Source organism: Tauraco erythrolophus, chromosome 3 (genome assembly GCF_009769465.1).
Source record: "Tauraco erythrolophus isolate bTauEry1 chromosome 3, bTauEry1.pri, whole genome shotgun sequence".
Taxonomy (NCBI): Eukaryota; Metazoa; Chordata; class Aves; order Musophagiformes; family Musophagidae; genus Tauraco; species Tauraco erythrolophus.
The window spans coordinates 83,004,262-83,028,493 of record NC_141467.1 but is presented as its reverse complement, the minus strand read 5'-3'; the positions used below and the strand labels follow the sequence as shown (position 1 = coordinate 83,028,493).

At 37.9% G+C, this 24,232-nt stretch overlaps 1 protein-coding gene across 1 annotated transcript in view; it reads right to left on the bottom strand.

Annotated features, from left to right (window-relative positions):
- Positions 1-24,232, bottom strand: part of RIMS2 (regulating synaptic membrane exocytosis 2) — a 504,339-nt gene that overhangs the window by 360,116 nt on the left and 119,991 nt on the right. The window lies entirely within an intron of this gene.

The following is a 24,232-nucleotide window of genomic DNA, read 5'->3' as shown; positions in this document are numbered from 1 at the left end:
AGATTTAGCTTTCACTGTATGCTTACTAAATTATTAAAATGACTACAGCTTTCTAGTTGTGAGATCCTGCATGTAGTAATGAGTTTTTTTAACATTCTAAAATGTTAAAAACACATTAATATTCTAAAACTGGTAACTGCTGGCCTGGATAGGCACACCCTCCTTTGGGTTAAAAACTGGCTGGATGGCCGGGCCCAAAGAGTGGTGGTAAATGGGGCTAAATCCGGCTGCAGGCCGGTCACCAGTGGGGTTCCCCAGGGCTCAGTGCTGGGTCCGGTTCTGTTTAACATCTTTATCAATGACCTGGATGAGGGGATTGAATGTACCCCCAGTAAATTTGCGGAAGACACCAAGCTGGGAGGCTGTGTTGATCTGCTCGAGGGTAGGGAGGTCCTTCAGAGGGATTTGAACAGACTGGATCCTTGGGCTGAGGCCAATGGCATGAGCTTTAATAAGGCCAAGTGCAGAGTCCTTCACTTGGGGTGTGAAAACCCCAAGCATCACTACAGGCTTGGGGAAGAGTGGCTGGAGAGGTGCCTGGCGGAGAAGGACCTGGGGGTGTTGGTTGACTACCGGCTTGATATGAGCCAGCAGTGTGCCCAGGTGGCCAAAAAGGCCAATGGGATACTGGCGTGTATCAAGAATAGTGTGACCAGCAGGAACAGGAAAGTGATCCTGCCCCTGTACTCGGCACTGGTGAGGCCGCACCTGGAATACTGTGTCCAGTTTTGGGCCCCTCGCTTTAAGATAGATATTGAGCTCCTGGAGCGAGTCCAAAGAAGGGCGACCAAACTGGTCAAGGGGCTGGAAAATAAAACTCATGAGGAGCGGCTGAGGGAGTTGGGGCTGTTTAGCCTGGAGAAGAGGAGGCTGAGGGGAGACCTGATTACAGCCTACAAATACCTGAGAAGGGATGGTGGAGAGGTAGGGGAGGGGCTCTTTACATTAGTGATGGGTGATAGGACAAGAAGAAATGGGTATAAGCTTAGTCAGGGGAGGTTCAGGTTGGATGTTAGAAAGAATTTCTTCTCTGAAAGGGTTGTCAGCCACTGGAATAGGCTGCCCAGGGAGGTGGTTGAGTCCCCATCCCTGGATGTGTTTAAGAAAAGGGTGGATGAACTACTTAGGATATGGTTTAACGAGGGATTAGGGACGGTTGGACTGGATCATAGAATCATAGAATCATAGAATCATCAGGGCTGGAAGGGACCTTCAAAGGTCATCTAGTCCAAGCCCCCTGCAAGGAACAGGGACATCTCCAACTAGATCAGGTTGCTCAGGGCCTCATCCAACCGGGCCTTGAACGTCTCCAGGGATGGAGCATCCACCACCTCTCTGGGCAACCTGTTCCAGTGTTCTACAACTCTCATGGTAAAAAATTTTTTCCTAATATCCAACCTGAATCTACCTCCCTCTATTTTAAAACTATTACCCCTTGTCCTATCACAACTGGCCCTCCTGAACAGCCTCTCCCCATCTTTCCTGTAGGCCCCCTTGAGGTACTGGAAGACCGCTATCAGGTCACCCCAGAGCCTCCTCTTCTCCAGGCTGAACAGCCCCAACTCTTTCAGCCTGTCCTCATAGGAAAGGTGCTCCAGCCCTCTTATCATCTTCGTGGCCCTCCTCTGGACCCTCTCCAATTGGTCCATGTCCTTCTTATGTTGGGGGCTCCAGAACTGGACGCAATACTCCAAGTGAGGTCTCACGAGGGCAGAGTAGAGGGGGAGAATCACCTCCCTCGACTTGCTGGCCACACTCCTCTTGATGCAGCCCAGGATGCGGTTGGCCTTCTGGGCCGCAAGAGCACATTGCCGGCTCATATTGAGCTTCTCGTCCACCAGTACTCCCAAGTCCTTCTCCTCAGGGCTGCTCTCGATCCATTCACCACCCAGTCTGTATTTGTGCCTGGGATTGCCACGACCCAGATGTAGGACCTTGCACTTGGCCTGGTTAAACTTCATGAGGTTGGTACAGGCCCACCTCTCCAACCTGTCGAGGTCCCTCTGGATGGCATCCCTCCCTTCCAGCATGTCGACGGCACCACACAGCTTGGTGTCATCGGCGAACTTGCTGAGGGTGCACTCCATGCCACTGTCCACGTCACCGACAAAGATGTTGAAGAGGGCCGGGCCCAACACGGACCCCTGAGGGACGCCACTTGTGACCGGTCTCCACTTGGACATCGAGCCGTTGACCACTACTCTCTGAGTGCGGCCATTGAGCCAATTCCTTATCCACCGAGTGGTCCATCCATCAAACCCATGCCTCTCTAGTTTAGAGAGAAGAATGTCGTGCGGGACAGTGTCAAAAGCTTTGCACAAGTCCAGGTAGATGATATCCGTTGGTCGACCCTTGTCCACCGATGCTGTCACCCCATCGTAAAAGGCCACCAAGTTGGTCAGGCACGATCTGCCTTTGGTGAAGCCATGTTGGCTGTCACCCACCACCTCCTTGCTCTCCATGTGCCTTAGCATGGTTCCCAGGAGAATCTGCTCCATGACCTTGCCAGGCACAGAGGTGAGGCTGACCAGCCTGTAGTTGCCCGGGTCCTCCTTGTTCCCCTTTTTAAATATGGGGGTTATGTTCCCTCTCTTCCAGTCATCGTGGACCTCGCCAGACCGCCACGACTTTAGAGATCATCCAGAGACTGGATGATCTCTAAAGTCTTTTCCAACCTAGAAATTCTATGAAATTGCTATGAAAATGTACTTGCTTGCAAGTACCAATCACCTTAGTCACATGGCAGTGCAGGAAATTGCCAATGCCAATTATCTGTAACTTAATTCCACATTCAGTTCTTATGTTATACAAAAATAAACGAGAATGTAATGAACCAAATACAACAGACCAGTTATTAATACAACAGCACATTCAGCTGCTTATTGTGTTATCTTAAAGTCTGGATTGTAGATAGCATTAATTCACCCCAAGTTTAGTCCTTCACTCCTTAATCTTTGTTTTTCTTTAGCCTTAACTCAGCTTTTCGTTTTTTTATACATTTTTGTTTTAGTTCACAGGCAAAACTTTTACTGCATGTTCCTTGAAAGTCTACACTCAGGCTCCAATCTAGTTATCATGCCTCCAGTTCTGATCCTACACTGCACTGCCTCTTTTTCAGGCGTTTACAGTACAGGACGGTCAAAGGCCTACATTAATGCTCTTCGTTATTCTTTTGAATGCAACTAGCTTGATGGCTGAATCACATGGAAAATGTAGTTTCTACCTCCACAATACATCAAGCTCAGTCCACCAGAAAAGGTTTCAGAACTGCAATTTGTATCTTACTTTCACTCTCCAGGCAGTTATCTAACAGAAAATTCGGGCCATGCTGTCTAGTCCAGTCTCACCAAAGTGTTTTGATGAGAGCTCATATAGAAGGCTACCTGGATGCAAAGCTCGTACTCAAATTAAACTCACTGACTGCCTCATTCAGAAACTGCCAGGCTAGGGCAGGAAAAGGAGGCATCACTTGCACATTTAATGGCGGCAATATGCCCCATTCTGGTAAATTTCCTTCTTAACTTTTGATAGTGCTGATACTCCATCTTTGAGAACTCATGTCTGCTTATTTCAACAAGGCATAACAAGCTATCAAAGCACTGTGGGTAAAAAAGAGTGACTCCTTGAGTGGCAGTCTAAAGTAGGTTAGATTTCTTGAGAACAAAGGTCAATACTGTGTATGCTTCAGGCCTGGCCATCATTCAAATAAAAATGTAAGAACAGGTCTGTTTTACCTTTGCTAATTAAGTTAGAAAAGACAGAAGTATTTTTGCCCTCTTTAATCAACAGCAATTAAAAGCCTTTAATATTTCTATTTGGCTTGTGCACAGCTGAAAGAAGTTCTGAACTTTCTACACATGTATCAGCACAATTAAAGGACCACATCTGAAACAATTATTTAAGCATACAAATATATAACAATTTGAATTACTAAAAGATAAAATACCCTGAAGTTTTTGTGTGCTATTTTTCCTTCTATCAGATGTTAAAACGTCACAAAAACTAGATACCAGATTTTAAACACTTGAGCAACTATGTCCTTGGCTGACAGCCACATTTTGTCCCAGGACAACGCACTCCAGGATGACCAGTATTATTCTCTCATACCCAACAAAATGAGAGGTCTTTCTCAATGGATATGATTTAATATCTCGTATCTCTGTAAAAGTAGAATCAGAGAGAGTACTCCTGACCTAACCTCTTCCCCTTGACATGCAAAATTTAGTGATCTGTTTCAACATAAACCTCAGCTCCTGCCAAACTAGGTAGATGACAACATGTAGCAGAACAGAGCAATGTGATAGCCAGTGCTGTGAGACCCATATGAAACAAGCAAACATTTTATGATAAAAGTTTGATCAAACCCAATCCCTAATTAAAGATGTCTATCTTTGTTGTTGCTATCTAATGTACAACCATCTGGTATTTTACTTCCATCTTTACATCTTGGAAGCTGGTTTTCACTGTCAGTGACACCTCAAGGAAGACATCATACTATTTCTCAGGCCCTACTGAAGTCAAACTGGTTCCAACTATTTCCATTGTGCAATATTTCTTACAGATTACCAAAGTAATTGGGTCAGACCTGCAGGAAACAGTATAAGCACTTAAACTGAAAGCACATCCTGAAACAAAGAAAATTTAAAAATAAAGAAAATTTACTTCAGGCATTTCATGTTGAAAAAAAGTCAAACACATAGCATGAAAAATGCTTATCTTTACGTATTTTGCAGATTTTTTTTGCACATTTTTTTTGCCTTTCTAAGAGTTTTTGAAAATATTTATAGCTAACACTTCCAATAAAGCCTTACTTCCAGTGTATTTTCAACATGCAGACAGACTTCCATAGTGTTGTCCCAAGTAGTTACATTTTAGCTTCAAATAATCACACACAATGAGCAGAATAGCAACTGTCACACAAACATAGAAATGTATGTCCTTTCAATGAGCACCCTGAAATTCAAGTCATCAATTAGTACAGGGCTAAACTGACTTCTCTATCTTATCATAGCACATAGAAGCATTCATGCAATTTAAAAAATACTGGTAATGTACAGTACAGACCTCTCAATTAAACAACAGGCACTCTTAGAGCAGCCTTCCAGTACCTAAAGGGGGCCTACAAGAAAGCAGGAGAGGGGCTTTTTACAGGACAAGGGGCAATGGCTTTAAATTGAAAGGGGATAGGTTTAAGGAAGAAATTTTTTACAAAGAAGGTGGTGAAACACTGGACCAGGTTGCCCAGTGAAGTTGTGGATGCCCCATCCCTGAAAAACATTCAAGGTCAGGTTGTACAAAGCTTTGAGCAACTTCAAAGCTGCCTATGGCAAGGGGGTTGGAACTAGATGATCTTGAAGATCCCTTCCAACTCAAACCATTCTATGATTCTGTGTAAGATAGCGTTACAAGGGCACAGATGGGAAGTTGGCATATTCCTGGACAGGATTTTTCCTGCCCCCAGTGCCTACGTCAGTGCGCTCAGCCGCTCACACCCATGCACACAGGCAGAGCAGCTCCTTCTTTGTTCCCACGAAGTCTCAGCTAGGACAGGGTATTTCATGCACCTGTGACAGCAGCACAGCAGAGAGGGGAAGGTGAGACTACACGGGTGGATTGCATGTGCAACACACGCATTTCGACAGATCTGCAAAGAAGAACCTCAGAAATTTCCCTTCTAAAACAGTAATTAAAAAAGGGCTAATCCCCTACAGCAGAAGTCTGCTCTCTCAAGGGGGCACGCTGCCTGCTACACTCAGGCTCAAATCTCCTAATCAGCACTCCAAAGAGTTCAACAGTCGTGAACACGTTTTGGACACAAACGTCAGTGTTGCAGTTTGTGGGTGACAGTTCTTCTCAGCATGGGAACACCACCAATTTGAAAAGGGAAAAACGGACAAAAATCTGCTCTCCTACATCTCTAATTATTATTTAAGTACTAGTTTAAAACTAAAGTGCTAGTGGTACGAAAGGCTGAAACACCACCTAGTGCCAAGGATAAGAATTGCTGCAGTTCTTTTCAAATTAATTTCTCCTGTAAAGCGTGAAAATACCTACACGAAACATATCTAGCCTGACATTTTCACATTAACTCTTCATTTAATTTGTTTTTTTAAGACAAATTTCTTTTTTTTATATGACACTGAAAAGAAGTATTCCAAATTTGAGTTAGACAGAGTTACCTCAAACATTCCATGTGCTTTCCATTCACAAAGATCAATTCCATACACAGAACAAACAAGTTCTAATTATTCTTTGATTTCTTCACTAATTTTTACAAGATTGTTCTATAATGTGTTCTAACTTCTGCTAACATTGCCCAAAAGCTTTCATCACATAATAATAGCACTTTTTAGTACATAAGCACACGAAAGCAAATTTTGCAAAACCTGCAATATCCACATAATCAGCCATTTCACATCTACACATCAGACACAATTAATGTACAAAAATCACCCCTTTGTATTGTCCTAAATAAAACATTACGAATGTGTCTATTACATAAAATTCCTCAAAACACTTCTCACACACTATTTTAAATTCAATAAAATTGAAAAGATATTTATAAAGAAATTACATGTGCAGACATTTTAAAGAAAAAAAAAGTTATTTAATAAAAAGGATATAGTATGACAATCATTTTAATATTTTCAGACACATTATGTGAAAAGACAGCTACCTTACCTTACAAAATACCATTCACTGTTCCCCTAAGAATAATTACAGATGGCCTAACACTAAAATCAAGGAACAAAATGGAAATCTTACTTCATTTAAGATTAGGTTAAAAAACACAGTATATTTGACTACATATCAGCCTGAGTTTGATAGCTTAGACACTAAAATCTAAGAAATAACTACACCAAATCCTCATCAGCCTTCAGAACATTACTTTCAACTACAGGTATGCAGAAGTGCAAAATCGTGCTGGAAGGCTTCCATAGGGCAGTAAGGTTTATTATTACAGTTTTACCAAATCTTTTAGAGTTCATCTGCTTGGCAGAAGCATGTAATAGATAAACATTATATTAACTGTTGTGCTTGCTGTTAGAGTTCTTCTGAAAACTCCACTTTGTATAAATACATATATATATGTATTTTATGGCTTTGGGCCCTCATATTTCATGTAAGATACAATTTGTTAAACATTACACAAGCCGACAAGAATACAGCATTGAAAGGAAGAGGGAGAAAAATGGAAGAGTAGGAAAACTCTTTGCTTGGGTCCAGCATCAAACGAATCATGTTTACTAACATACTAAAGTCAGAACTTTTTTTTTTTTTTTAATTTGTCACAGAAGCAAAACAACTTCATTACATCATGGACCAGTGCAATGTTTGAAGCCACTCTGTAACAAGAAAGTTTTTTCAAGGAAGGAGTACTTCATCTCTGCATTAGTCATTGCGTTGACTTGGAATAGACACTGCAGAATCAGTGCTGGCACTCGCTAACCTAGAATCATAGAATCATAGAATGGTTAAGGTTGGAAGGGACCTTAAAGATCATTTAGTTCCAACCCCCCTGCCATGGCCAGAGAAATCCTCCACTACACCAGGTTGCCCAAAGCCTCACCCAACCTGTCCTTTAACATTTCCAGGAATGGGGCATCCACAACTTCTCTGGGCAACCTGTTCCAGTGCCTCACCACCTTCAATGTAAAAAATTTCTTCCTTATATCTAATCGAAATCTCCCCTCTTTCAGTTTGAATCCATTGCCCCTTGTCCTGTCACTACACGCCCTTGTAAAAAGTCTCTCTCCAGCTTTCCTGTAGGCCCCCTTTAAGTACTGGAAAGCTGCTATAAGATCACCCCAGAGCCTTCTCTTTTCCAGGCCGAACAGCCCCAACTCTCTCAGCCTGTCTTCATAGTAGAGGTGCTCCAGCCCTCTGATCATCTTCGTGGCACTCCTCTGAACCCGCTCCAATAGCTCCATGTCCTTCTTGTGTTGGGGACTCCAGAGCTGAACACAGTATAAGTCAGCTTCCTCTATCCAGTCACAGAAGTTATGATTATATAGCAAATCTATGCATTTTTGGCTAATGTGGCCCTACTATAAGTAGGGCCCAGTGGTATCTTCCTTATCTCTAGTCCCAGTTTCTGCTGATCTTTCCCCATTTTGTCTTTTTGAAATACAACAGTGTTTCTAAAGAACTGCAAGTTTAATCAGTGGGTCTCCTCGTTCTGGGACTGCAAGGCTCACTTTGTACATTGTCTCCCCAGAAAATGACATCGATCTGCTTTTCTGGTTATTGGTTTGTTTCTGAATACATTAAAATGCCTCAAAGTCTTCTAGTACAATATCAACAGCACTATTAATTGTCCCTGACAGAAGTAAAACTTTTTAGTCCTCTGCACATTATTTAGAATTCAAGGCTCTTTGAATTAGAAGATTCCTTGAAGTTAGCTAAAATATAAAATCCTGTCTTCTGTGCTACACACCACCAAAATAAATGGCTCATGTTTGCTCTAAAAAAAAATAATTCACTTTATCCCCCCTGCCTAAAAATCTGTATTCGCTCTTACATTTAAGAGTACTGATTTCCATTACTGGTGAGGGAAACTTTGTATTCCTTTCTATGAGGTGCTTCCCTTAAAATTTTTAATTCTGATATTTCTGTTAAATGGAAGGAACCGCCTATGACTGTGTAAGAGTTATAGATAGCATGTGCTATCTATAGTCAACTTTCATATTTCTGGAAAACACAGAGGCTTTTAAAATGGCTGGAGAATTTAGGGCTCATCTACAGAGACACCATTCTAGAGGTTCAGGTTCAGGTCCAGGTCCAGACTACTGATTCATCTTTTGTAGTTACTAAGGTCTATTTTAAAGACACAAATTCATTATTTTAGAGTGAATGGAATAAATTATACCTACTTTGTGCTCATACATTTTAAACAGCAGAGTCTGGATACATTTTTAATGAAGCAGAAACTTTCCCAACTCATTTTACTGTTCTGACTTTACAGACAAGACATCATCACGTTAACACGAGGGCCCACTCATCATCAATGTCTACCTTTTTTCCCATAGAGATTTTGGTTTTCTTTTCCTGCTGTTTTCTTTCCAAGCATCTATTATTTTTTAAAACTTAATAATTTTTCCCTTCCAAAGTGGATGATTCTATGATCATTTTCTACTGCATTTTGACAACAATTTTTCAATATAAAAATAAATCCAAATAACTGTTTTAAGGTCAGTAGAGCTACCCTGGATTTATTTGATTTTAGCCGAGAACAAAAACTCCTTGTAGTGGTTACAGTACTGTGAAATATTCCTTAAAGATGGTTTCATTTTTTATTTCATATCAATCACTTTTCCTGCTTCTCTTTCAAAGCAAAATAAAACCTCAAGATTTCATATCCTCTAAAAAGAAATTAATATCATTATTAACATTGCATGGTAGCTGCTTCTGATACTGCACTCTAGCAAACAGAGGTTATGTCTTTGTATTTATCAACTCAATCCTATGTATGTTATTCATTCAACCACACCCATGGGATACCTTCGCCCTTTGTCTCATCCCATTTCCGTCTGTGAAATGAATGCATTTAGTCAATGTAGTATATTACAGGCGCAAAGAAAATTTGTAAACTGAATTTGTGACTGTTACAAGAGTTGGTAAAGATTACCTGTGTTTTCAATATTTTGCTATGCCACTAGTCTGTGCTATGGTACTGACTTTCACTTTCATGCAAGCAATAAAGTTATAATCGGTTTGACTCGCTGCCAAAACTGCTATAATGTTTATTGGCCCTATATCTGTAATGACACATGGGTACTCATCCCCCAAAATTGTATTAAATACCACAAGGATTCCAATACCAGTTAAGAAAAGTAGGAAAGCTTATAATACTAGTATGAGACTAACGTCTTTACATGCATTTTAAAGGATATGTTTATTTGCACACAGAAATTCTGTGTGCTGAGAGAGTGACTCTCTCATTTCTCTTGAATTTGTGGTTAATGGATGCCATATATGAAACTTTATAACGGTCATAAACAACAAAGTCAGCATAAAATAAGTATATCCCTTCTAGTGTATGTATTGGATACACTATATAGTTACATGATTCTATCTTTTAAGTATAAGAGAAAAACTCCATAAGCGACTAAAATTTAAAGAGGTTTACTCACTCTTTTGTACTAACACTGTACTATCATCCTAACGGGACAGTGCACCTCTCTTGTATCCATTTTTTTATTATCCTTAAGACATATACTAGCAATTTTGTTCATACTTTTTTTTCAATTGAGAGCACAATCAGTGAATAAGACATTTCACTAGGAAAATGGGTTATTTATGCTCAAAAAATGTGACAAAGGCCTCCACATGCCCAGTAGGACTAGGAACTGTTAGTTGGAACACTTATCTAGGTAGGTTAATATAAGCCAGAGCACATCCTTCCTAAAGTATACTGTATAAAAAGAAGTAGTTCACATATAAAATAACTTATCTTCTTCAAGATCTGTAAAGGCAATAATCTGTTTTTTTCATTATGGCACAGGCACAACTCAACACTGTCCAGTCCAAAGTGTTTCTAACGAATCTCAATGGAATCAGTGCATAATTCCTGCACAGTGCCATCTTGACCATACACAACACTTTCATGAGCTTTCATGATTTCATGAAGAACTAGGTGATGTAAAGACTTCCAGTGAGGAAATGTCTGATGTGAAACCAGGTGTGATTTGGACGTAGCACACATCGGCAAGTGTTACGTCCCAGCAAATACAGCTGCTCTGCCTTCAAAATGGAGTTTGTAAGCCCATGCGATACTCACATGGCCATGTGCGCTCATTAAATAAGTGTGGTGGGTTTTGGCATGAAACAAACTTGCCATAAGTGAACAGAATCTACAACACGGTTCCACTAAGCCTTTCTTTAACCTTGGAAAATGGCATAATTATCTAATATATTGGGAATGTACAGTCGACTAAGCTACACCTTTACTAAAGTTTCAAATTTGTAACAGTCTTCGGAAAGCAAAAGAATTGAGCACTTTTCCCAGCAAGTTTAAGCTCACTAAATAAGAATACTGGATAGAAAGAGACCTCATGTATTGATTCCAGTTGCCTGCTGCTTCAGGCAACAGCATTTTTTTAACAACATTATAATTTAATAAAGTTCCATCTTAAAATTAGGTAGAAAAAATGAGACCAAAATCTGTCAAACTGCTTTTCCAAGTCCTACAGCCACAACGGAAAGAATGCCTTTTAATTTCCAGTGCTCATTTATTCCAAGCTAGTTTATTGCTATTTATTCTTGTGCCAGTGTTGTCATTTAGCTTAAATAGCTCCTTTCTCTCCTCAGTGTTTTCTGCCTGATGTTTTTATAGAGACCAATCACATGCCCTCTCTGCTTTCATTTTTCAAGACCAAACAGATTTTGCTCTTTCAGTCTATGCCTATATCAGCAAGACATAACCGTGTCACAGGGCCAGGTGCTGGCCCATGATTGCCTGTTAATTCTTATGCTTCCTGGCACCATTAGGCCTTTGCTAACCAGCATCTCCCAGACAAAGCCAGCACACAGTGTAGGAGAATAGCATGGAGGAAGAACTGCTCCTAATAAGCCGCCTGGACCCAGCCACCCTGCTATGGAAAGCAGAACTTAGAGCTGTTGAGCAGGACTGAGCCACTCAGGAGTCGCTGGCCTGTAGTTCAGAGTGGAAATTCTACCAGAAATTAGTCTTTACATTCCCAATTTTACACTTAGTACTATTTAATCTCACTCATTTTTAATACTGGAGTTCACAAGGTCATCTGGTTCTTTATTATACAGTATCCTGTTGCTCCCCTGTACTAATAAGTATTCAAATTTGTGTCACCAATGTATTTAATTACCGCATTCTTGTTCTCTGTGCCAAGGCCGCTATTAAAGATCTTCCCCAGTACTAATGCTTGAGGAACTCAGCTAGGAAGTTGCTTATAGCTTTCCTCTCTATATCAGTGTTCAATTAATCCTTACTGTTTCAGTTTACCCAGTAATTTCCAGGCAGTCTTGTATCATTTAATCTTCTGCAAAGAAGTTACAGTTAATTGTTACACTCTAATCCCTAGCCATCTCTGCACACAAATGCATTCTTTGAACTCAAGTTCAACTGTTTTTGCCTTTGTTCCCTGAATTCCTGAAAAAAAAAAAAATTCTCTCTGTAGAGGCTGATGTCAGAGAAACTTTACTGATGGAATAAGAATTTGTGACGGAGGAAAGGCAGTTAAATTTTTGGTAGAACAATGCAAAATAGGCAGTTACAGTTGGAGTAAGGTAATATGAATAGACATTAGAGTTTCTAATTTTCCACAATTTTATAGCGAAGTGATTGACACTAACAATTTATAACACAAATCCAGGAAGTCTTAAAATATTAAGTTTTATTTAAGAAAATGTTCTTACAACATTTTCTTATTTTCTTAAATATCTTTATAATCATTCAGGCAAAATAAGTACTGTGTTCCACCAGATTTGTCATACAACAGAAATAATCCAAATGACAGTTCCAAGTTGTTTTATTTCACAAAGATTTTTACCCTCAAGGCACTGGTAAAAATATTCAAATATCTTACAGTGATTTGATTTTGAGACTTTTGTTGCCTGAAAGTCTTAATTAGATGTCATTTATGGCGCTTTGTGTTCAGAGTTCTGTTCTAATGTCACAGCTTCATTAAGGAATCAGCTAATAAAAATAACAAATGATCTACAGCACAGAGGTGCTGAGCATATTCATTAGTCAACGCTTGTAAACTGTCTGAAGATGAATGGCACTAAGTGTTCACAAGTTATTTACTACTACAGGACATGGTGTCAACACCAACAACAGGCCAAAAAGAGAGAAAACGTGACAGGACCACAGTAAGCCTGGGGTCTGTATGCAGATGGCATTAAATTGAAGTCAACAAAACTACACCACTTACATCAGCTGTGTCATCACTCATTACTGAAATTGTCTGAGAAAAATGAAAGATCCAACTGTAATGAAATGTAACAGAATGGTAATAGAAAAATTGAGACGCTTATTATGCAGTTACTGCTGTATTAAATCCCACATAAACATTCTTCAACTTAACATAAACTTGCTGCCTAGACTCTAACAACGTAGTCACAGCAGTTCAGCTCTCCGTACAGGCTGCAAAGCTCAGCCAAAAAAATAAAACATATAGAATCATAGAATAAGTTGGAATGGACCCATAAGGATCATCGAGTCTAACTCCCTGCATCTTGCACGACTACTTAAAACTAAACCATATGACTAAGAGCATCGTCGAGACTCACCTTGAACTCTGACAGGCTTGGTGCCATGACCACTTCCCTGGGGAGCCTGTTCCAGTGACCAACCACCCTCTCAGCGAAGAACCTTTTGCTAATGCCCAACCTGAACTTCCTCTGACGCATTCTATTTCTATTTCTATTTCTTCCCTAGCTTCATTCTATTTCCTCATGTCCTACCTCTGGTCACCACAGAGAGGAGATCAACACCTCCCCCTCCACTGCCCCCCTTGAGGAAGTTGTAGACTCCAATGAAGTCACCCCTCAGCCTTCTCCACACTGAACAAACCAAGTGACCTCACCCACTTCCTGTAAGTCTTGTCCTCAAGACCTTTCACCATCTGTCATCCTCCTCTGGACACGCCCTAATAGTCTGATGTCCTTCATACATTGAGATGCCCCAAACTGCACACAGTAGTCGAGGTGGGGCTGCATCAGTGCAGTGTAGAGTGGGACAATCATCTCTCTCAACCAGCTAGCTATGCTATGCCACCCAGGCTGGAAATCTACACTGAGGTTTCCTGTGAGATGCTACAACAGCTGCACATCTTATGCCTATATGAGATGAAGTCACTGTTAACCCTGACAGAAAAGGAAGAAAATCTAAGATTAAAAAAGTATTTTAGGTGTATGTCAGTTTAATGAATTTCAAAACAGAAAAGGAGAATAAGTAACAGATTTAGTGACACCTAACACAGTCAGGGATATATTACTTATCAATATCCTGAACAGAACAACCATATTTTACAAAAGGAAAGAGGAAGTTATGTGCAATGAAACAAAGCTTTTTTTTTTTTTTTAAGTCCAGTGTCAAATAATCCCTTTTGTTAGGAAACACATCTGATTAATTGCCTACATATCTACTTTATATATACTGACAACTCTCTATGCTTCCATAATTATTTCTTCCTTTAAAATATCTATAAATTCCACACGTGCAAAGTCCTTCTGCTACTTCTGCAGCCTGTTGAGGTACCTAGGTGAATGCTTCCCCTTCACTGCTAGTAAAAATTAGCAGGCTTCAAAAGTGTTTTTAGTGAGAATTACTGTCTTCCCTAAAATAAGTACTACTTTGCATTTCACTCAGATAATCGTATCTACAGTTTAATGACCACTCCCTTCTATATTGTTCTTTTGCATCCTTCCTTCTTGCAGGGAAAGGGAGATAGAAGGTGGTAAATCTCTTCACATACACATTATGTGTATGTGAACTGATCATATAAAGCAGAACAACGCAAAGTCTCACACCTTAAGTCCTTCATGTCCTTCAAAACTCGTAACATGAGAATACAGATGAAGTAAGAACACAAAACAAGTCATAGACTAAGTGTCTTGAAGAATACAAGCATCTGAATAGGCTAGTAATCTCTCTCCAAAAAAGAGTCCACACTATTATTTCAGTTAGCAGCTAACAACTAGTGGATTTTACAAAGAATATTACTTAATTATAAAGATAATTTAATCCTGAAAAGCTTTGCATCATGATTTAAGACTCTCATCAGAATAGAAGGCTTTCTAGAAGTATGTCTTGGAAACCATGTCTGTGCATTAAAAATGACATGCAGTTTGCCTAATAAAGAGCATGCAGTTTGTTAGGGAATTTTTTTTGATAGGCTGTGCAGTTATTATATTCCAGTTCACAGCTGGAAGCTCTTATCAATTTACCTGGATAAACCAGTATATTTTATGTTGTCATCTCCACGTGGTTTCTGCTTGTCCCTTCATTTTTTTTAGCATACACTACAGACAACGCTGAGTGAAGCAAGTCAAGGTCTGTGGAGACACTGCAGCCTATATAAATGGGCTAGGTTAAAGTTTGAGGCTTCAGAGGGAAAAATGGTTAAACAGGCACTTTCATTGAGACTAAATTCTGACATAATGATTTTCTCAGGATGTGAAGTTGTATGTGTTTTCATTCCCAATTCTGGACCAGATCTAACCCACATTTAACTCCCTTGAAGGTGAAGACAGCATTCTATTTCTCTCTGACCAAGCCATCCTTTTCGTCTTTAGTTTAAGTTTGTAACTGATGGCATGCTCTACCTCAAATAATTGCCTTACACAGCAGACAGCTCCTGTTTTGTGGATTTGGGGCATGAACAAACCCTTACTATGACAACTATATGACATGCAGATTACAATGTGCCATAAAGGATACAGCATAAGGCTACACTTTCCTAGAGTTAGACAAAAAGTAGAAATGAAAATAATCTTAAATACTGACTTGGTGATATCATAATAAAATATTTCTGGCTCCCTCTAGTGGGCTTGAGTCGTGTATCACGTTAGCAATGTCAGTAGTGCAGCGACAGGAAAAGGCTTTGGAAAGTTATAACAAAAACTTTGAAGTCTTTCCTCAATACTTTTGGCATTGCTGCAAACAACCCCTAAAGTTAGACAGATTTCTTTCAAGGTTCATGCTTCATTTTATTTTTCTTTTCTTTTTGATTTCAAATCTACATATCCGAAAAGCCCCGTATTGATCCAATACTTAAGCATTAGCATAGTCCCCGCAGTTACAGTGTTCTCTGACAAAATTGTTCATGCTATAGTGTCAGCTTTTCTACAAACAAGGCTAAGTTTAGGTACTTCAGAATTTCTTCAAATCTGTGAAGTACAAATTTTCACAGTGCAAATCCTGGAATCTTTCTGAATTTGCAAAATCCCTGTGTCAACAGTGAACATCAGCCACAGATCAAAACGCTTTAACTACTTTTATTCTTAGAACAGTTTGGTTTGGTTTCACTTCTTTTTTTTTTTCATAGAAGTACTGACAAAGCTTTGTGTAGTCTTTTGCTTGGTTTTGTTCTTTGTTTTTTACAATTAGTACACTAGTGGTAACCATATGTTTAAATCAAAGCAGATGACAGATTATGCCAGTAAACTGCCTCCTGATTTTATGTAATGATTACCATAACTGAGCTAATGAAGATCAGTTTACCATCACGGATTTTAGAACTCAAATTGCAGTCCATTCTTCAAAATACACTTATATATGCTGATAATATTTCAAAATCTTGTTTAAATGGTAAATTCTAAAAAAAGAAATTCTGAGAGATTGAGGGCTCCCCTGACTACAACTAAAGTTTTCAAAGGCAAAATTGTTCCAGCTTCAATTAAACTGCCACGATGAGATAAATCAAAGACTGATTCCATGTGACTCAGATTTTCAAGTGAGGGAAGGAAAGCACTCTTTCAGGAAAGAAATTATTTATTTTATATCAATATTAATTAAGTGTGAAAGCAATAAAGCTATCAATATTCTGGTTTTTAATGTATCTAATCTAAAACACATGTTCCCATGACACAGCTGATATACAATTTACAGCCTGCTGTATCCTGCTAAGAGCCTGATTCAGCTAATACTAATGAACAATGGAAACTCTGTCCTCAGCTTTTAAGTAATATCATAGTCCTGCATTTTTCTTATATCTGGTTCAGAATTATATGTTGTCTGAAAAATGTTTGTTGAATAACACCACTTTTGAGAGAGTGACTCACAGATAGCTAACCGCACAGTAGTAAATGTACACCTGCTCTGACTTCTGAAAGGAAACGGAATGTACACCTTCGACTTTTCAAAAAGAACATCAGAACAATAAGAATGCTGCATAGCCTCTTCTCATGTATTCACACTAGTTTCCTGAACATTCTCAAATGTCCCATCAGGAAAGACCAAAGTTTTGGCTGAGACAGAAATTACTTCAAATAATGAATTGCAATTTTTTCTAAAAAATCTTAGTGCAATTACACTACAACCAAAAGAAATGAAAATAGCTGTTCTTCTGCCCAAAATCAGAATCTGCTAACTTTCTCTACAGGACAGAAAATGGTAAAATATTTAAATTGATGACTAAAAGAGGATGCATTCAATAAAGCCTATAGAGTAAGGATACAAACTTTCCTAAGTTTTCTATGACTTTTTCTAACTTCACTAAAGTCATCCTATCAAAAAAAACAAGTCAATAAAAATAGCTACTTTCACCATTTTCCTTCCTTCAGAGCAGCATCCTCACATGGACATAGCATTAAGTTCATAGTTCTAACGGATGATTTGTTGAAAATATAGATGTTCATAATACTAAAATTACGAAGTACAGGTAAAAAACCCACATTGATGCAATTTCACAGATTGTTGAAGAAAAACAGGATGAAGATTAAATCAAACTTCAGTAACTTAAAGGATTTCTTGGGATCTGGAATGACATGATAGGAAAGGCAAATATTTTTCATCTACTAAAGATCTGTTTGCAGAATTTCTTGGGATCAGTTATGTCTTCATTCCTGTTTGATAAGTTGATTTCCTATAAGCACATGGTACATAAGATAGGAGAAGAACTGCTCACATCAAAATTAGCATCACCATATATAACCAGAGTTTGAACATGATCACACACAACTGCAAGGATGAAAGCCATAGGAAAACAGACCTTCTATTCCACAGTAAACTATTTTTTATTAACTTAGAATAGTAACAACTAAGGTCCTTGTGTAAGCAGCATGATTGCAACTGCTTTCTAATTAACTGTAGAGAATCTAGTAAACGCTGGGATATACGGGGCGAGTCTCAGTAACTTTAGCATATCCTCAGGCTTTAAGAACAACAGCCACAGCTCCCTAACTAGACAACCACAACCGTAAAGGTGTAACAAAGATCTCATGGCAGATTTTTCATATGATGGGGGGAAGAACCTGACTTGCCTTTTTACATTTCATACAACACGATGAACTTTCTGAAGGACTGCTTTAAGGTTTATTGCAACAAAACAGAAGCATATAGGCAGATATGGACCAAATGATTTTGGTACACTTGGAAAGAGCCATTCTTTCACTTTGAGTAAAAAAGGATGCTTCATGTCTCAAAGTTTTAAAAAAATGACATCAGAGCTGCCTAAAAACAAAATGTGTTTGAGTTCCATTAATGCCCAAAATTCAGTGTTGGATTCCTTCTCATGTGCCAGGATTGCTGCTAATGAGGTGAGAAATATTGGCTTTGGAGAAGTCAATAAGAGGAAACTCACAGATTTATACACAATTCTCCTTCTGGCCTAGAGGCACACTCTTTTCATTTCAGCATCAGCTGTGAGGACTGCTGCAGGCTTGAGGGAAAAACAGGATGGAGCATGTGTGTGTACTTACAATGTAAATTACCAATTTACAATATGTTCATGCCATCTAGCTCTGTCTTTCCACATCAACAGATGTGAAGAAAACTTGCCCAGGCTAATTAGAGGCTAGAGAAAAGTGGATCACTACAGCATTTCACTTACTGAGAGCATTATCACAGTGACAGGAACAAGGTGGCGCATTGGATCAGTCGTGTCTTCACCATCCTTGATGGAAGTAATGCTGTGTTTCCTATGCTTACTAATTTTGTCACTGAAGAGTACATCCAGATTTAAGGTACTATTATTCTCAGTTGGCTTAGATACTGTATGCTTTCAAACCAAATGCATACTTCTCTAGTTACCTTTTTTTTTTAATTTATTTAGGAACATGTTTGACAAAGTTATCACAAAGATCTGAAACAGTGACTGATCACAGAAGTTTTATGAAAATTCTGATTTAAATTATCTTGCAGCAGATCATTTCTGAGGGACATACACTTCACAGATGTGCTCCACAGAGCCAAAACAACACATTTATGTTAGGGCCTGGATCTTTGTCATTAAAGGATCCAGTTAGTTCACAGCCTTCTCTGTTCAGCATGTCACCTATGCTTCAACTAACTGAACCCCATGCTGATCTGAATGGCAACCAGTAAATAAAAGAAAATATATTTTAAAATCACAGAAAACAAGGATCATGTCTTCTTATTTTTACTAAAAAGGTTAACATATTTCATTTACATGAGGTTTCCTTAAATAATCCCCAGATAATCTCATGCTGCTAAACATGAGAAGGAAAGATTAAAAAATAACTTGAATAAAAGCCATAGGAAAAGCCCAATACCCTTGGATGCATTATTACTTAAAATTAAATTTAAAATTTGTGACACAACTACAATAGAAGTATCAGAATCCTATTTACAATACCAAATGTATCTATGATATTTTATTTAGCTTTTGGCACAAGAAAATTACAGAAGTCTAACGTTGCAGGATCATAGCTATTTTATTTCAAAGTCTGTTATAAATAGCCAGTTAAGACAAATACATGAAGAAGGTATAAAATAAAAATAATCATATTGATCTAGAAAGAGTCCAGAAACATAGATTACCACAAAAAAAAATCTCTTTGCAACATGGTCCATAATAATAAAGCATTTTCTCTTGAATAAAAACCAACTTTTTTAGACATTTTTAACGAGCACTTGAGATTGGTGTCTGATTCTATAGGCTAAATTGTGAGCCGATTTTCACTTTTTGCTACAACAAATATGTTAATAACAATTGAAACAATTATGCTCTTCCCAAATTACTAAAGCAAGACATCCACTATAGTGAGTTTTCTTTGGCATCTCCCAATGACGTCCATGACAAAAAGAAGCAAACCAAGATCAGATAAAACTAAAAAAGAATTTAAAGTAAATTAAGAGGAGTTTCCTTCCCACATACAGAGCAAAACCAATTTGTTAAAAATATATATATAATAAAGATGGTGTTCTAGTTTAAAAATGAACTGATACTGAATGCAAACAGACAACTAGAGAATTGTACACACTGGGAGAATAAAGCATTTGAACTCTATCTTCAGTGCAGAGGTAAAACTATTCTAATCTCTTGGAAAGACACCATACATTCCCTGCCTAGAACTGCAAGAAATCCAAATCGTTAACAACAAGAAATATCATCTTTCATAATCACATGACCAAGTATCTGAGAGCAAGAACACCTTAATTAACCAGGTCATGACTCTGAAGTTATGTAGCAATTACACTGAAACTGAAAGATGAACAGGTTAAACGAATACTAGTGATTAACGCTGCCCAAGTTTAAACATTTAAAGATAAACGGGAGGTGTACTTGTATAGTTAGAATCTTAATAATTTAGTTTAACTTCAGCTAATAAAGATGCATCTACAATTCTAACACTATAAAAACCCTCCAGGGATTTATTTTGTGAAAGCATATCATCCCAAACATCAAACAGAACTCCTGTTAATTTTTTTATGTATCAGTTTACAAAGCGTAGGTATTTTATATCTTGCAGATCTAAAATGATAAGAAGAACACGTGAACTACATGAAACTGATTCTCAAAAAACTACAAACATTAGCACACATCAGTTGACTGAAATTGAATTAGCTACCTGAAATCCAGGCTTTTCCGTAGATCTCCTTGATGCTGAATGAAGGCATCTTTATAATAATTCAAACCAAAGATTTTCAACTTTCAAATACCCTCTTATTTATATTTCATACTCTTGTTTAAATATAGTACTTTTTGGATATATTTAAATTTCTCCATTAATTCGTTGAAGTCCAATATCTGAAGTTGTCTACATGAAGTCACCCATATTATGCTGAGTAACTGTCTTGCCTGTGTATCCAATATTTGATACATCAACAGATGTAAACATTGCCGAAAAAATTCCCTTTTTTACATAGCAGATCTAAACAGCAAACACAATATTAACCCAGATGTAAGGCCTTTTTCATTTAATTCATCAACCTATCAATAAGCTGTTCCTTGAAGACACTAGCTAAATAAAGGTCTAAGTAAACAGTTGAGGGGAAAAAAAAAAAACAAAACCACACCATCACCTTGGGAGGTTTGCCACTTTACTCTATTACCAGCGATGTCTTCATTATTTATATATATAGGCACTGGTTTCCAGCCACTGAAGCTGAATCTAGATAATTAAACATTTATAACATCCCCTGCTGTGCCATAATGTCTGACTGTGTCCAAAGAGTCCTAGGTGTGCTGTTACACACCTGGGACTGAAGCAAGGAATTTGCTCAGCTACCTTTGATATAGGTCTACACCTGGAATTTAATAGCACCTGATATGGTTTCTGAATATTGCAACAGATGGCAAATATAACTTACTGCTCAAGAACTGTTTCGTCTTCTGGTTCCAGAATTGCAAATAGCTTTATTAATTTGAACAAAAATGAAAGTGAAAATTTATTGATGTGATAAAGTATATATTGCTTTATTTTTTATACTGTTTCCATACACATTTTAAGATAAGATTATTTTAGGATAGCCAGCCCTTCTAATTCCACCAGGCTTTCTCTAAATCAACTCTAATGCTTTTCAGAAATTCTGTACCATCTAAAAGCAAATCAACTACTTCTAATTTCTGCACAATAAAACTGCAACATCATAGTGTACATGTACATGAAAAGGTTTATAGGAGGAATGAATATCTTTTACACTGACTTTAAGAAAGGTAGGTGAAAAAATTATACAAGCTTTCAGACACATAAACCTCATCTAACATAGAAGTACGTACATGACTGTAAAAAGATTTTTAGACCTACTTACTCTTCTAGTAAAGTTTTCTGTTCATTCTTAAGCAAGAAACATATCTGAGTGTGTTCTTCAAGCATGGAACACGCTAACAAAAGCAAAGTCTCACTACATAGATATAAAACCCCATGTAGTTGTCAGATTGAACTAATTAAGTCCATCCTGAAGCTCCATCATGTCAATAAGTTGTTTTATTGTTTTTTCCAATTAACTTTCAAAAACAAGAGAAGCTGGAAAAGGAGACTGGCAGTTCCTAGGACCACATCCTCTTTTCCCTGAACACTGTGAATGTTATGCCACTGATCTGTGCATGAGGAAATAGGCATTGTGGTGAAGGAAAAAAAAAAAAAAAAAAAAAAACAAAGAATTGTCATTCCTTCCCCTTTTCCCCCAACTTCTGCAGCAGCTCACAGAAATTAATATGAAGTTGGACTACAACGTAGCATAACCATTCTATTTCTTTTTTGTGATGGCTGACACAGAGTATACCTTAGTATGACAGTAAAGCCATCAAAGTTAACTACACATGGGACCTAATTTAGGGAAAACATTTGTATGACAATTTAACCATCAGTAGGATGCATTCACTACATGTGGTCTTCATGAGAATTTCAGGCTAGTTTAAATCTGCAACTCTAACAAGATGTATGTATACTGAATATATTCTATTACATCGTGACAGTCTTGAAAATAGTGAAAACAGAAAGCTAGGTAACATATTTTTAGTAGAGAACATGATTTGACTGTGCAATCAGAGTAATTTTGACAGAAAAGAAGCAACTTAATATTTAAATATAATTACAGAGTCCATTTTATTTAAGTTTTGCAATCCAACTCCAAGAAACAGAAGACAGAAAAACCATGGGCTTTCAGTGCCATGTTCATTAAAAGCACCTTCTGCTACTGGAGGTGCATTCTGTAGTGATCAAAGAAACAAGAGTGAGCTTTGAACACAGTAAGATAAAGGAGAGAAGCTTAGACAAATGGATACATGAGAAATAGGATCAGAGAACAGCCTAGGAAAAGTGGCCCAAGACAGGAAGGTCTAAGTTGCCAACTCTCCGAATTACTTTTAGAGATCCCAATCTGAAAGACAATACTCAAGAGCTGAGGAAAATCATTAAGCTTCTCGCAGCAGAGAGATATCACAGAAAATGATCTTAAATAACAGCTGGTACAGGAGGTGTTTTTTCAGAGGTGTTCCAAGTCTAGCAAATATCCTACTGGTTTTGCGAGTCACTTTCTAAAAAAAATTTTTTTTCCAAATTTCAGTAATCTGGAAATTAACATATTTCTTTGTTAAAAAAAAAAAACACACATATCCTTTAGAGCATATTCAGCCCATGAAAACCTTGATGAGACTCAGAGTGTGTTTCCTCATAAGACACAAAGTCCATTTGAGTTAAGTGTCAAGAATAGGGTAAGAGTTTACCCAAACAGATATTTTCCAATAGTAAGAAGGCAGTGGTAGGAGGAGCAACCTTTGGTTTCTGCAAATACTTGTCACATTGGTGAAATTCCAGGTGAGAAAGTTGCAGGGCGCTATAGAGGTACAGACCTCCAACACAGATTCTTTAGAAACCACAGGGTTCTTGGTTTCTAATGTAATTTTATATAGAATTGTTTTATGAGACTAATTTGCTAAAAATAACTGTCATTGTCGAACTCTGTCTAGGAATCTCAAAAAATATTAAACTTTCATTTAATGATTAAAGTTCAAATAAAACTCCAAAGTCAGTCGTTAGGGAAATTAACCTAGGAAACTATTCAGTAAATACATTTGATTCTGAATTTGCTTAGAGAAGTCTTGGAGATGACTTTATAAAAAAAATTCTGCAGGTTCTTTAGACTGGTGAAAGTCGAATACTTGATTTTTAAAGGAAAGCTATTTGTCTGTGTCTTAAGTATTTCAAAATTCCTAACATTACAAAGGTAGAAGACTTACTTCAAGGAAAAGTGTCAAATATTTTATTGACTCGCATAGTAAATAAAGATAGAACATGGAGGAATTTCCCTGGTGTTGCTCCTCCAGTTTATCCTTTACAGAATTATAAATAGTTCTCTTGAAGTCTTTGATTTACCTGTAGCAGTTTAAAACAGTTTTCCTCAAAACAACTTCCTGAACTCACTAAAAGAGATGAAGGAATAGAGAAAGTATCAGAACCTCCAAAGGCCAGGCCACTGAAATGGCCATTTTATGTCACTTTAAACCTTGTCACTTGAAAACAAACACTTGAAAAAAATGAATTTATCTATCTAAATCTCAAATGTCCATAAATATACACTGTAAATGGATTTTATCAAAATTTTTAAAAGCCAGATCAGGACCAGCCAGAGAAGTGTTTAATTGATTATGTAGGAATACACCTATGAAAAAAAAATCTATTCTTCCAGTTTGAGCTACAGGTTTGTGTTAGAACCTGTGAGATTAATACTGAGTAGTTCAGAGTCTTTCCACTTTCTCTGATAGACTCCAGATCAGGTTACAGTGCTCTTAGTGCTTTCTTAGAAAACTATTCTTCCTAGCACTGAATGAAGGGGATGCAAGAA